General features: G+C 31.9%; 1 protein-coding gene across 3 annotated transcripts in view; it reads right to left on the reverse strand.

Annotated features, from left to right (window-relative positions):
* The window catches only part of LOC134708139 (influenza virus NS1A-binding protein-like), a 43286-nt gene extending 31432 nt beyond the window's left edge, over positions 1 to 11854 (reverse strand). The window contains exons 1-2 of one of the 3 annotated variants that reach the window (XM_063568450.1): positions 11772 to 11854; positions 5949 to 6002 (exon numbers count right to left, since the gene is read on the reverse strand). The gene's annotated coding sequence lies outside the window, so the exon portion shown is untranslated. Of the gene's footprint in view, positions 1 to 5018; positions 5090 to 5948; positions 6003 to 11695; positions 11750 to 11771 lie in introns of those variants that run through there. The other 2 variants (XM_063568451.1, XM_063568452.1) reach the window with 2 other exon arrangements.
* Positions 11855 to 12668: the final 814 nt, after the last annotated feature.

Raw genomic sequence — 12668 nt, forward strand, 5'->3', positions numbered from 1 at the left:
ATGTATAGAGGTTGCACATTTATTATCCAATCATCTTTAGTGACATTAGCCAACATATCACTGTGGTACTAGAATCACTAGACCCACAAATAAAGCTTACTTTAAACGCCTAAATGTTAATATGGCTACACAATGACATTATTATTATTTATCATGTAACTCTCAAATATAAGCCTATAGAGAGACTTGTATAAAAATCTATTATTGGTCTTAGGTCTTACTGTCACTAAATTGATGGAAACACAACAAAATGAAAAAAGTGCTACCTGGAGAGAATGCAGAAATTGATTTCATCTTAATGTTTCCATCTTTATTGAGGGGGGATAGGAGGGGTCCTGATCCTGAAATCCCAGGTTTAAAATCACAAAATCCCGGGGCTTAAAAACACAAATTCCAGAAGTCCCGAAATTGGAAAAATAAATTCCTGGATCCCGAAAGGGTCAATCCTGAAATCCCAAGCTAAAAAACATCCAATCCCAGAGTCCTAATAAAGGTCCGATCCCCCTATTCATTATGCCCTCTTCAAATAAAATTGAGAATGGAAATGGGGAATGTGTCAAAGAGACAACAACCCGACCAAATAAAAAACAGCAGAAGGTCACCAACAGGTCTTCAATGTAGCGAGAAATTCCTGCACCCGGAGGCGTCAAAGACCTTTTATATTTCTAAATAATCCATGATCTCTGATATTTCCAACTTCATAATGACCTCTTTAGTTTCTCATAAAACTCCACTACCTGTACATATTTCAATAACATGTATTATTCTTAATTAGGGAACATAACTAAATTTGGTTTACCTTGTACAAATATTAGCATTGTTTCTATAATTTTACTATATATATACTAATAAACCATTATATCTATAGTCTATACATTTATATTGTTGGTTACCTTTGGGACTTAAAATTAATGACAAAATCCAAGAATAGTTATAAATTTCCCCAATTTTACAACATATATACAATATTTTTTTATTTTTTTTTGTACATTTCATAATTAGGGAATATACCTATGCTTACCTTAAGTGGTTTATATTATGACAAGTCAAGAATAATTGACATTGACAGGTACAATATATATATATGTCATGTATACAAAAGGAGAGCACAGAATTTTATCATAGATTGTGGAGTTCAAAATAAAGACACAATCATTTAAAGTAGTACTACAGGTTATTTTTTTTTAACTGTATCAAACCTTTGGTTTTCCCGTTTTAATGGTTTTACACTACATGTAGTAATTTTGGGGCCCTTTATAGTTTTTTGTTCGGTGTGAGCCAAGGCTCTGTGTTGAAGGCCGTACATTGACCTATAATGGTTTACTTTTATAAATTGTTATTTGGATGGAGAGTCGTCTCATTTGCAATCACACCACATCTTCCTATATCTAATTAAAACAATGTGCATGTTTCAAATAGTGTAACTCTGTTATATATGAACTTAAGAGAAAGAGAGGAATCAATGAACTTTAAATTTTACTCATAAATTCAATAAAGTTAAATATTATTATCGGACTACAGATAAATTATCACGTGATTGGTTAAACGCCGTCACGTGGTGACCCCCTATGAGACTGTATGGGGTTATACGGTTAACATCTAACCCCCTACGGATCCATAGAGGGTGAATAAAATTCATAGGGGATTCGGCCTCTCCCCCTATCATGGCTATGGATTTTACTAACCCTCTATGGATCTGTAGGGGGTCAGTAGCGAACCAAATAACTTATAAGGTGTCATGTTTGAAACAAATTTGATTTTTTTTGTTAAATTCCTACTTTCTTAATGAGCAATTTGTTAAACTGCAATAGGCACAGAGCAACACTTACAGTGCAGCAGTCACAGTAACAAGCAACCAATGATTCCCCCCCCCCCCCCCCATAAATATGGATAGGAGCCAAGCATCAAAACCTTGTCTCACATCATGCACATCTATATTATCATATTTTTCTTCAGTTAAAACTTATTACAATGTCTTTACATTAAAAATAAAATAGAAGTATATATATTAATGTAAGACATTTTAACTACAAGGACATTTAGAGGACAAACATAATTGCTGTATCATCTACTGAATATAAAATTTACATAAAGAACTTCAATCTGATTTTAATCAATTGCAAACATTATGTAAAAAAAAATATATGAATATGCAAATCACTAGTTCTTAATCTGTTTCCTGTAGAGTTTTAAAAATCATTGGAAAATATCATTTATTCATTTTCAAGGAGTTTACAGCTTTTATTCAACTTATTCAAACCTACAAGCTCGATAAGTGCTTTAAAATATTAAAAGTTTCAATTGTATTTATAAAACCACGCAGCCTTTGAAATATGATGAGCTACTTATATCATGAGCTGATAACTAAACACGGAAAATATATGATGGATCTTTATCTGGTCCTTAATCGCTTTCTGCTTGGGAGGCTTTGATTTATATTTAAATTATAAGTTCATTTATTTTTAGTGTTGTCAAATCGTACACTTTTGCCTAACCGGTTACTCGGATAATCGTTCGACCAATTAACCGGTTAACCGGTAATTTAAGTTGGTGTTCGAAAGCCTTATCAATAGAACCCTACACATAGATATAAGATGTGGTATGAGTGTCAATTTGACCTTTCATCCAAGTCATAAATACGCTTTTAGAATTGATCTTTTCTTTAGCATTACAAGGCTTGGCTGTGAGGATTCCTGGCGAGGTTTGACTTTTAATAATCAAAAACACCGTATCCAACTATAGCGTGTGTACCAACTTCAGATTAAAAAATAAAAAAAAAAACAATCTTTATCTCGTAGAATTGAATATGTCATATGTCTGAAACCGATTATTCTTTCCTTTTCTCTTGTTGTCTCCGAAAATAATGGAGTGTGTTTCACTTTGAAATGATTTTTTAAATTAAAAAAAGAAGATGTGGTATGATTGCAAATGAGACAATTCTTCAAAGAGACCAAAATGACACAGAAATTAACAACTATAGGTCATTGTACATGCTGTAAGACCTGTTTCTTCGCAGAGTTTTTCTTTAAGCATGTTACTCGTACTTTTACGTATACATTGAGTACATTCACATTGGTTTGTATTTCACAATTTTTGAATTTAAAGTAAGTCTAACCCTTGCACTAAGGAGGTTGCACATTTAAATTTAGGTTTACACAAAATAAGATCGAAAATGAAATAATGAAGTAATTAGTAAAATTAAATCTCATTACTGATTTAAAGTTACTGTTAAAAAAACATTTTTACTAATTATGTTTTTTGAAGATCCTACCCAGAACTCTAATTAATTTATTTAGGATTAACAATAGCAATCAATATACTGGACAATTGATCTGTCAAACTAATAACCTCGAAGACAATTTTTAAATAAAACATAACTTTTAATGATTTGATTTTCAACACAAATTTATATCAAATCTATCGAAATTAAAAAAAAGTCCGGTTAACCGGTTAGCGTTTTTGGTATTCGGTATTCGGTCGTTCGACCGATTAACCGGTTAACCGTTGACAACCCTATTTATTTCACAAACAATGTGCCTTCACAAAGTCAGGATATCTTGACCAAGTGTTGTTCAAAAACCTAAAATAACCAATGGAAAACAACCTCACAAATAAGGCATGTAGCATTGAACTGAATCTCTTACAAAGAGAGATGGCTCATTTAATTCAGAATCTCTAATATTGAAACATGGGATCATCTGACTAAGAACCCCTATCATGGTTATGTTCAGACTGTATATATTGGAAATCATGTGGTTGGTCCTATTTGCTTCATAAATGTCATTATATATTTGGCTTCACAAGATTAAGTACAATAACATTGACAAATCATAGACAAGAATTCATCAATTAATAAATTGAAACTAATTTACAGTCATTTAGTCTCGACCTTGACATGTCAGCAGAAGTGGTATTTGACTTTCAAATTACATGTATGCCGACTTTGAAATCTGGCATAGGGTTTTCAAAAATTCTACATCTAAAATTTGATGTGAGTCATGAAGTTCAGCTGACTAATGATATTTTTGTGTGTGAAACACATAAGAATTGATGAGTTCAAGTTTGTCAAGAAATGTTCATAAATAAGAATAAAAGAAAATTGAGCACAATTTTGCACTGAAAACTTAAGTTCAATAATTCAATTAGTTTGCTTCATGTGTTGAATTGGGCCAAAAAAATAAACTATTACCTGAAAAGTATGATATGAAAATATGTCTTAATCCTTGGGATATGAATTGATATATTGACTTCTCTTGAACTGAATTTTAATGTGCGTATTGTTATGCGTTTACTTTTCTACATTGGCTAGAGGTATAGGGGATGGGTTGAGATCTCACAAACATGTTTAACCCCGCCACATTTTTGCGCCTGTCCCTAGTCAGGAGCCTCTGGCCTTTGCTAGTCTTGTATTATTTTCAATTTTAGTTTCTTGTGTACTATTTGTTTAGTATGGTGTTCATTATCACTGAACTAGTATATATTTGTTTAGGGGCCAGCTGAAGGACGCCTCCGAGTGCAGGAATTTCTCGCTTCATTGAAGACCTGTTGGTGACCTTCTGCTGTTGTCTTTTCTATGGTCGGGTTGTTGTCTATTTGACACATTCCCCATTTCCATTCTCAATGTTATTTTATAATTATAAATATTCAAATTGATAAATGTTTTTTTTTCTTCCTAACTGCATAGTGCCATTACAACTGAATGCATCTTTTAGAAATTTAATAAATGCACATTTCATGCTTCATACCACAAATTGAAAATACAGACACTATTTTCACCTATTAAGTGAATTTATAAAAAGAATATTTCAAATCACAATTAAATATAAAATTGTTAATTCAAGGACTTTAAAAAATAGAGAATATTAAAATTGCATGTCCTATATTTCAAATTCAAATATAATTACATACATGACATAGTTAAAATTAACAAACAAAAACAAAACAAAACCTTGACACAATATTAAATTTAAAACCCTCGAATCTACATGAGTAAAAATAGCAATCTTAAAAGACCTTACCTATTATGTAATACCTGTGCTGACATACTCTGTCTAGTGTTAGTAAATGTTAAATAAGGAATATTTTTAAACATACATCAAACACTTGTCATGTCTATACTGAAATTAGTACATGTTATACATGTCAGATAATATCTTAGTAGGTCAAAATTAAGTCTGGTTCAGTTGCCACTAGAAAAAATATCATAGATTTGGTCATATTTATTAATTTAAGTTTACATATAAACTTTGAATATAAATTTAGAAGAAAATAAGGAATTTCTACCCTAGGGAAAGATTAGGATAGCTGTATTTGTCAAAACTTTTGGAATATATGAATTCCAAATGCACAGGAACCAATGGCCTCATGAATTTTAAAACGCTCCTCTGATTTCTATGGCGGCATCCTTAAGACTAGTGGTACCTGAATAAGCTGCTATGTCTTCATAATTCAGGGATAATCACTTTGAAAGAATAAAATTTTGAAAAATTTGGTTGATAGATCTGTAAATCAAAAATTTAAAAATAACCTTGTATAATTTGTACTTCTTTTTTTAAATTCTAAAATTGGATTGTTGTTAATACATGGCTTCCTGAACTTGCTGTGATTTTATTTTTCGCAGGATTTTTATAAATGGTTTATTTCAAAATTGACATTCATCCATTGCCTTAGGACAAGTCCCTAAAACTGAACAAAAAAAATCATTAACACATACAATATAACCAAGATATGGTTGCTGGCTGCTTAACATTGAGTGACTGACTGGTTCGTACCAGTTTACTGCATTAACCTAAAGAGATTGAGAAATGTAACTTCCCAGGAGAATTTCATTAGCTCATTTAAATAGGTCTTTGAAATATCTTTTTGAAATTTTGAATAATCAAACTATTACAATTTATTGGTCCTAGCATGCCATCAGCATCTACTAAAAAAACCTATGTTTTACTTACCTAAATTTGTAATACATCGGTCCAATCCTTGTACTATCTAATTATACATGTGGTCTGTAATATACAATTAACAACATCAATATGTAATTAATAATTCATAATCAATGTCTTGGCAAAATCACAACCACTTGTATGGAACTAATAACAAAACATTTAAACCATGTGTAACCTTGAACCCAATATTAATTATTCAACCATTGATAAAATTATATGTATTGACATTATATCCAATCCTGATCCTTATTGGTGTATTGGAAAATCAGTGTCCTTAAACTAGGTCAATGTTGTCCTAAGATTAGGCCAGTGTATTGATCAGCTTTTGTTTCAAAACATGTTTATTTACTTGTGTGAGTTAAATATTTACAAACTGAAAGGAAGCATGAGTTTTCTCAATGTTTATCTTAAATTGTAAACAGTTGTTCTTTATACAACTATTTGTCAATGCATATATATGATACACTCCTGTATAAAGAGAATTATTGTAACCAAGAACAGTAGACATTGGTCAAACACCCAAATTTTAAAACAAATTTAATCAAAGGCTAGAATGTCAATTTTATTTTAGCCATTTCAATTCTTTAAGGATAAAATCTAATAAGAATAGGTCCAAAATAAGCAAGCTTAATAAGTAAAACTGAAGATCTTAAAATTAACAGTTTAGCAGTATGGGCATTGCTCATTGTTGAAGGCCATACAGTGACCTATATTTGTTAATTTCTGTGTCATTTGGTCTCTTGTGAAGAGTTATCTCATTGGCAATCATACCACATCTTCTTTTTCATATAGATTAAGTCCATTCTAACAGGGAAATATTAAAAATCACTTAAATACATGTCCTGTCAAGTGTCAAATACACAATAATAAATACATGTGTATAAACTTCTATGGAATATCATGCATAAAACTAACTGCAACATTTCAGTCAGTCACAATTCATTTCAAATATTTTAACATGAAACACAATATATGTATGTAATGTTAGAATGAATTCCTAATCATCTAGGCCACACTTAAAAGTATTTTGGTTTGCCCAAACCCTACCCAAAGGTTGAGACAGTGGGTAGGTAGGTAGGCATTTTCTTTTTTTTTTCTTCAAAAAAAGAAATTGAAGTATCAGATGTTTATTAGTCATCATGCCTATCTGATAAAAAAAACCTTCTTCAAATCAGGACAATAAAAGAATTTGAGTAAGCAGCTTTTTTCTGGGTAGGTAGCGTTTGGGCAAACAAACCTATTATTTATTATGGCCCTAGGCAACCCAGACATCTCTACAAAATATTAGAGCTGCTAGCACACTTTAATGCAAGGTACATAACTTTAAAAGAGAAAACAAAACAGTTAATACTATTTCAAAATATAGTTTCATAGAAAAAGGAGTTTTATGAAAAATTATATTTCTTAATTTGGCACCTGCATTCGACATGTTCAAATAACAACTAATCATCAAAACAAGAATGTGTCCATAGTTCATGTGGATTCCCAACTCACACCATTAATTTTCTATGTTCAGTGGACCTTACAAATGAGGTAAAAACTCTAATTTGGCATTTAAATTAGAGAGAGCATATCATAGGGAACACATGTACTAAGTATGTTGATTACTAAGTATGTTGATTGGACTTCAACTTCATCCAAAACTACCTTGACCAAAACCATAAACCTGTGAGACGACTGACGCACAGAATGAAAAATATAATGCCCCTAGGTGTATTCTTGCCTATGTTATAACACTCAGAACATCTGTGCATTGTTAACTTCAAAAGATGTATAATGACGTCATTACCTATTTTGGTAGTCACCAGTTCCAGTTTTGGTAATTAAGTAATTTTCCTAAATAGTAAATGGTAAACCATGATGGTAAATGGTTTACCCAAGTGTAAATACTGGGGAGAATATGGATAAGACTTCAGTACAACTAAACACTGGGCAAGGAACACACACCAATAGTCAAAGCAATTTTAATTTACATGTACAGATACCATGTACAAGACCAAGTAACCGGAGAGCCAACAGTATTACAATGTCAGAGGGGACTTCTTCCATATAATGTAGGTTTGTTAGTTCCTTAACAAGTTGCATTTAGAGAATAACTTCTCGAGAGAAACTTTATCTATTGGCATAAAGTTTAATTTACCATTTGCTGATTACCAAACTACAGTTAATAATTTTCTGGGTACGTTTTTCCTCTATCCATTTTCATTAATTCTCAATATTTTAAGGGTAATAAAGTATTCATTTGTTAGAATAGAATACTGTTAAGTTATCTTATATTTGTATGTATTGTTGATATTTAATGCATCTTAAAGTTAATACAAGTTGATTTTTAATTAATGAGTCTGTTATTCTTACAAAGATTGATATACCATACATTTGTATTTACTTGAAATATCTTACAAAACACATTCTTAAAGCAACACACTATTATAATTAAGGGATATACATTTATAGTTTAACACTAAGGCCCAACTGCTTGGTTTTCTTTACAATATTAATATGGATCAGGTAATTATTAGAACTAGTGGCTATCAAGAGCCTGTGTCGCTCACCTATATTTATTGTTGTTTTTTAAATCATGCAAAATAAGGTTAAAATAATAATAAATAGTATAAGTTACTATATTGGATACCTAAACTGCATAAGTGTCCTTACAAACAATGGTATATTGCTGGGTCTTCCAAGTGTTCCGCGAAACCTCTTTCTAAATTAATATAAACATCTATTTTATCAGTAATCAAAGATAGGCTTCAATGTTTATATTGTGAAACTGCCTATTCTAGAGGTGACCTGAATGAGACGTCCACGTGGATACTTATAAATTCCAAAGATCTTTTAGAGTACATACAGTCTTATTCTCTTTCATCTTGCAATAGTATTAAAACTTTTACTTTTCTACACTTTACACAAGTATACCACATTCTAAACTAAAAACCAAATTGAAAGAGTTGGTATTGCTGTGATCCATAAAAAAACAATGGTCAACAACGGTAGATACAAGTATCTTGTCTTAGGAAGGGATAAATCCTATATTGTAAAGGATAACTCTGATTCAAACAAAAAATATTCTGAAACTGACATTATCAAGATGCTTGATTTTTTTATTGACAACATATTTGGTACGTTCAGAGGATATGTTTTTCAACAGACTGTCTGCATTCCAATGGAAACCAATTGTGCCCCTCTTTCCAACTAGATCCTTTATTATTATGAGGCTGACTTCCAAGAACTTCTTAGGAAGAAAGATAAGAAGTTAGCAATATCCTTTAACTCTACTTTCCGCTATAAAGATGACGTTCTTTCACTAAATAATTCAAAATTTGTTGAAAGCATCTATCCCATCAAATTAGAGATAAACTTAAAAGGATACTACAGATACAGTAAAGTCAGCCTAATAATAAGCCTTATCTTGACTGACATCTAGAAATTGACAATTAGGGTCAGATGAAAACAAAACTTTACGACAAAAGAGATGATTTCAGCTTCCCAATTGGGAACTTGCAACATTCCAGCAGCATCTCCATACGGGGTATATATCTCCCAATTGATACAATATATTCCTGTGCTTGCATTTCCTATTATGATGTTCTTGATAGAGGGTTGCTGCACACAAGGAAGCTATTAAACAAAGAGTTCCAAATGGTGAAGTTGAAATCATCCCTTCATAAATTGTACGGATGCCATCATGAGTTGGTTGACCGTTATGAAATAACCATTTCACAAATGATATTGGATATGTTCCTTACGTCATAACTACTATCCCTTTCCCTTTCATGAATGTGACCTACCAAATTAGACTATTTACTGGATTTGTTATAGCATAAGCAACAAGACAGGTGCTACATGTGGAGCAGGATCTGCTTACCCTTCCAGAGCACCTGAGATCTGACACCCCTAGTTTTTGATGGGGTTCATATTCTATGTGTGAATACAAAATTTCAATCCTGGAATCTATGATGAGATTATTGGTAATTTTGATATTTTTATAAATTATCCTCGTCTCATAAGGTTTTGTAGTATTAAGAATGCACATCACAATTTTCATTGAAAAAGCATGAGTAGTACATTTCATACCAAGAAATCTGATCATATGAGGGTAGTAATGGGGATGCCTTCATGGTGAACATGGTGAATAACTGTTAAAATTTTTGCCAAATAAAGTTAACGATATATTTGATTCATATTTGGAGCATGACGATAGAATAAGCACTTCCTTGGAGACAATAAAAAAATTATTAAAAAATTTGTCATAAATTTTTCAAAAATAACGGTTCCTATCGTCTCATATTGTGTTTTCGACCGTCTGACGTTTTTGACCTAATTCTACTTTCACTTCCCGTATGCTGCGCATGCCCCCATGACGTCATATTCAGCTGCTATACTTAGTAACAATCGCAAATGATACCACATGGGATGAACATTTTTCAAATAAACTTATTATATTAAGTATTTACGTTTTTTTATTTGATATCACATTTTTGTACCCTTTTCACTAATACTAGTTTTACCTTCCAAAAGAATCCGTCTAAAATATATGAATTTTCTAAAAACTTATGGCAGAGGTCTTTTTGCATGCAGAGTTAACTTCAAGGTCATTAAGTCACATGACTGTCAGGTGGTTAGTTGTAATACTTTAAGTTAATTTGAATACGGAAATACGCATGCTCCTTACAGCTTTTTACCGAAAAAATAAAATATCAGTTAAATTTTATTTACAGAAAAAACAGTGTCAGTGGAAATTACAGACAATGCTCACCAACCTCACTTCACAATGGATTAACCAAAGTATTTAACAAAAAAATACAAGACCATACAAGTCTTCCAAAGTGCCTCATTCTGAAATGTGTACAACTTGTTCAAAAAAGACATCAAAATAATATTTTATATCTTATAGTTGTATATTTAACCATTTAATTCTTTAAGTCATAAGTTTGGTCACGTCTAACACTTTGATATAAACTTTGGTATCAAATTTAAAACCAATTCCTGATATATGTACGACATGTCGTTTCCGACTTTTGACCCGTTTTTTTAGATAGGTCGAAAACACAAGACGCTTGTTTTTGTCAACAAAGGTGCCATCGATCTAATGAACTCAAATGAAAAAATAAATTAAAGATCGAAATATATTTCCGATACAATTATTTTATGCACAAGTATACTAGCGACTCTCAAAATATTAGGTATGTCTATGTTCAAACATATAACAGGGAATTTCGGAAAAATATGTTAGTAGGTCGAAAATACAATACACGAGGATATAATCATGATAATCATTTGAACATGTTCATATGTTGAGACCTCTGACAAATCATGATAAGGATATCTTGACAAATTATGGTAACTTCTTAATTAACAATAACAATAACAGTGGCTGAAAATGGCCGTTTGACACCTGATCCTTAAAGGGCATTACTACCCTCATATGTGTGAGTCAATGTGACAGTCATTATGTGTACACACATTTCTTGCTATTTGAAGTTGCTGTCAGTAAATATTTCAAAGCAAAATTTTCTGTCATTGTCATGACGAAAACAAAGGCTTCAACGTTGTGATGATGTAAGAGACAAAATAAATTAGCCTTTCATTTCAAGACGTCAAAAAAAAAAATAATTTAAGACCCAGTTTTAAATTTCAAGAAAAAGGGGGACACACATTATCCTACTGGACAAGAAGACTTTGTCGCACTGTTGAGTGTTGAACGACGAATTGTTTAAAAATTCAACCTATATTTAACAAAAATTCACACTCACAGCAATTTATTTATTTGTCATTTCAAGGATGACACTATTCACTGTAGGCTAATTTCTATTTTCAATATATACTTACCACAGTCACCATGCGCGAGCTCTTTTCACAATTTAAGGAATGTCTGACTACCAACTGAAATGTTGTATAAAATATTGTATACTTTCTTTAGGGGAATATACATTTAAGGAAAACAAATGTGTTTGGATATAATTTGAGTCTAATTTAGATTTAATTGGCATATACACATTTAATCAAATCCAAATTATTTTAATTTCTGAATGTTGGAAAAATAAATCAAACCCACCTTAAATTTTGCAGTTACTTCCCCTGTCATGCACAAAACGTCACGAAAACGTGAGGAATCGTCTTCAAAATGTCAGCCTCCAGTACAAAACAATATTAATTTCCTGATTTCTCATAATATTCATCGAAGAACTTCCTAGTTAGCAATGTCATCCCTTGATACATGGGTCAGCGACAAACTGCATGACATCTTAGGAATATCTGACAAATACATCTCACAGTATCTGATTGGTTTGTGTAAAAAAGCATCAAGCTCAGATGGATTCATTGACAACCTCAGAGAAACTGAAGCAGTTGACATTAATCCACAAGTTATTCAATTTGCGAAGGAATTATGGGAAAGGGTATAACTTAAATAGTTTTTAAATATAGCATTATTGGGCTTTGTGTGTGATTGGCATAGGTATGTATGTATGTATTGGTAAATGCCTCCGATATCCGAAGAACCCCTCGAAAGCTGCGAGGGTACAGTGGCATCCATGTACACTTACTATCGGGATTAATGGAGATGTGTCACTAACGTACATTTATACGACAATTATTTTTAAAGGACAATTCAATCCCCACCCAACACAAAGGGAGTGCTAGGACACCGGGAAGTCTGTTATTATGGTGGAGGAAGCCGAAGTACTCGGAGAGAACCACCAGGCCACTCGGTGGAAACAGACAAAT

Source organism: Mytilus trossulus, chromosome 2, assembly GCF_036588685.1.
Source record: "Mytilus trossulus isolate FHL-02 chromosome 2, PNRI_Mtr1.1.1.hap1, whole genome shotgun sequence".
NCBI classification, from domain to species: domain Eukaryota; kingdom Metazoa; phylum Mollusca; class Bivalvia; order Mytilida; family Mytilidae; genus Mytilus; species Mytilus trossulus.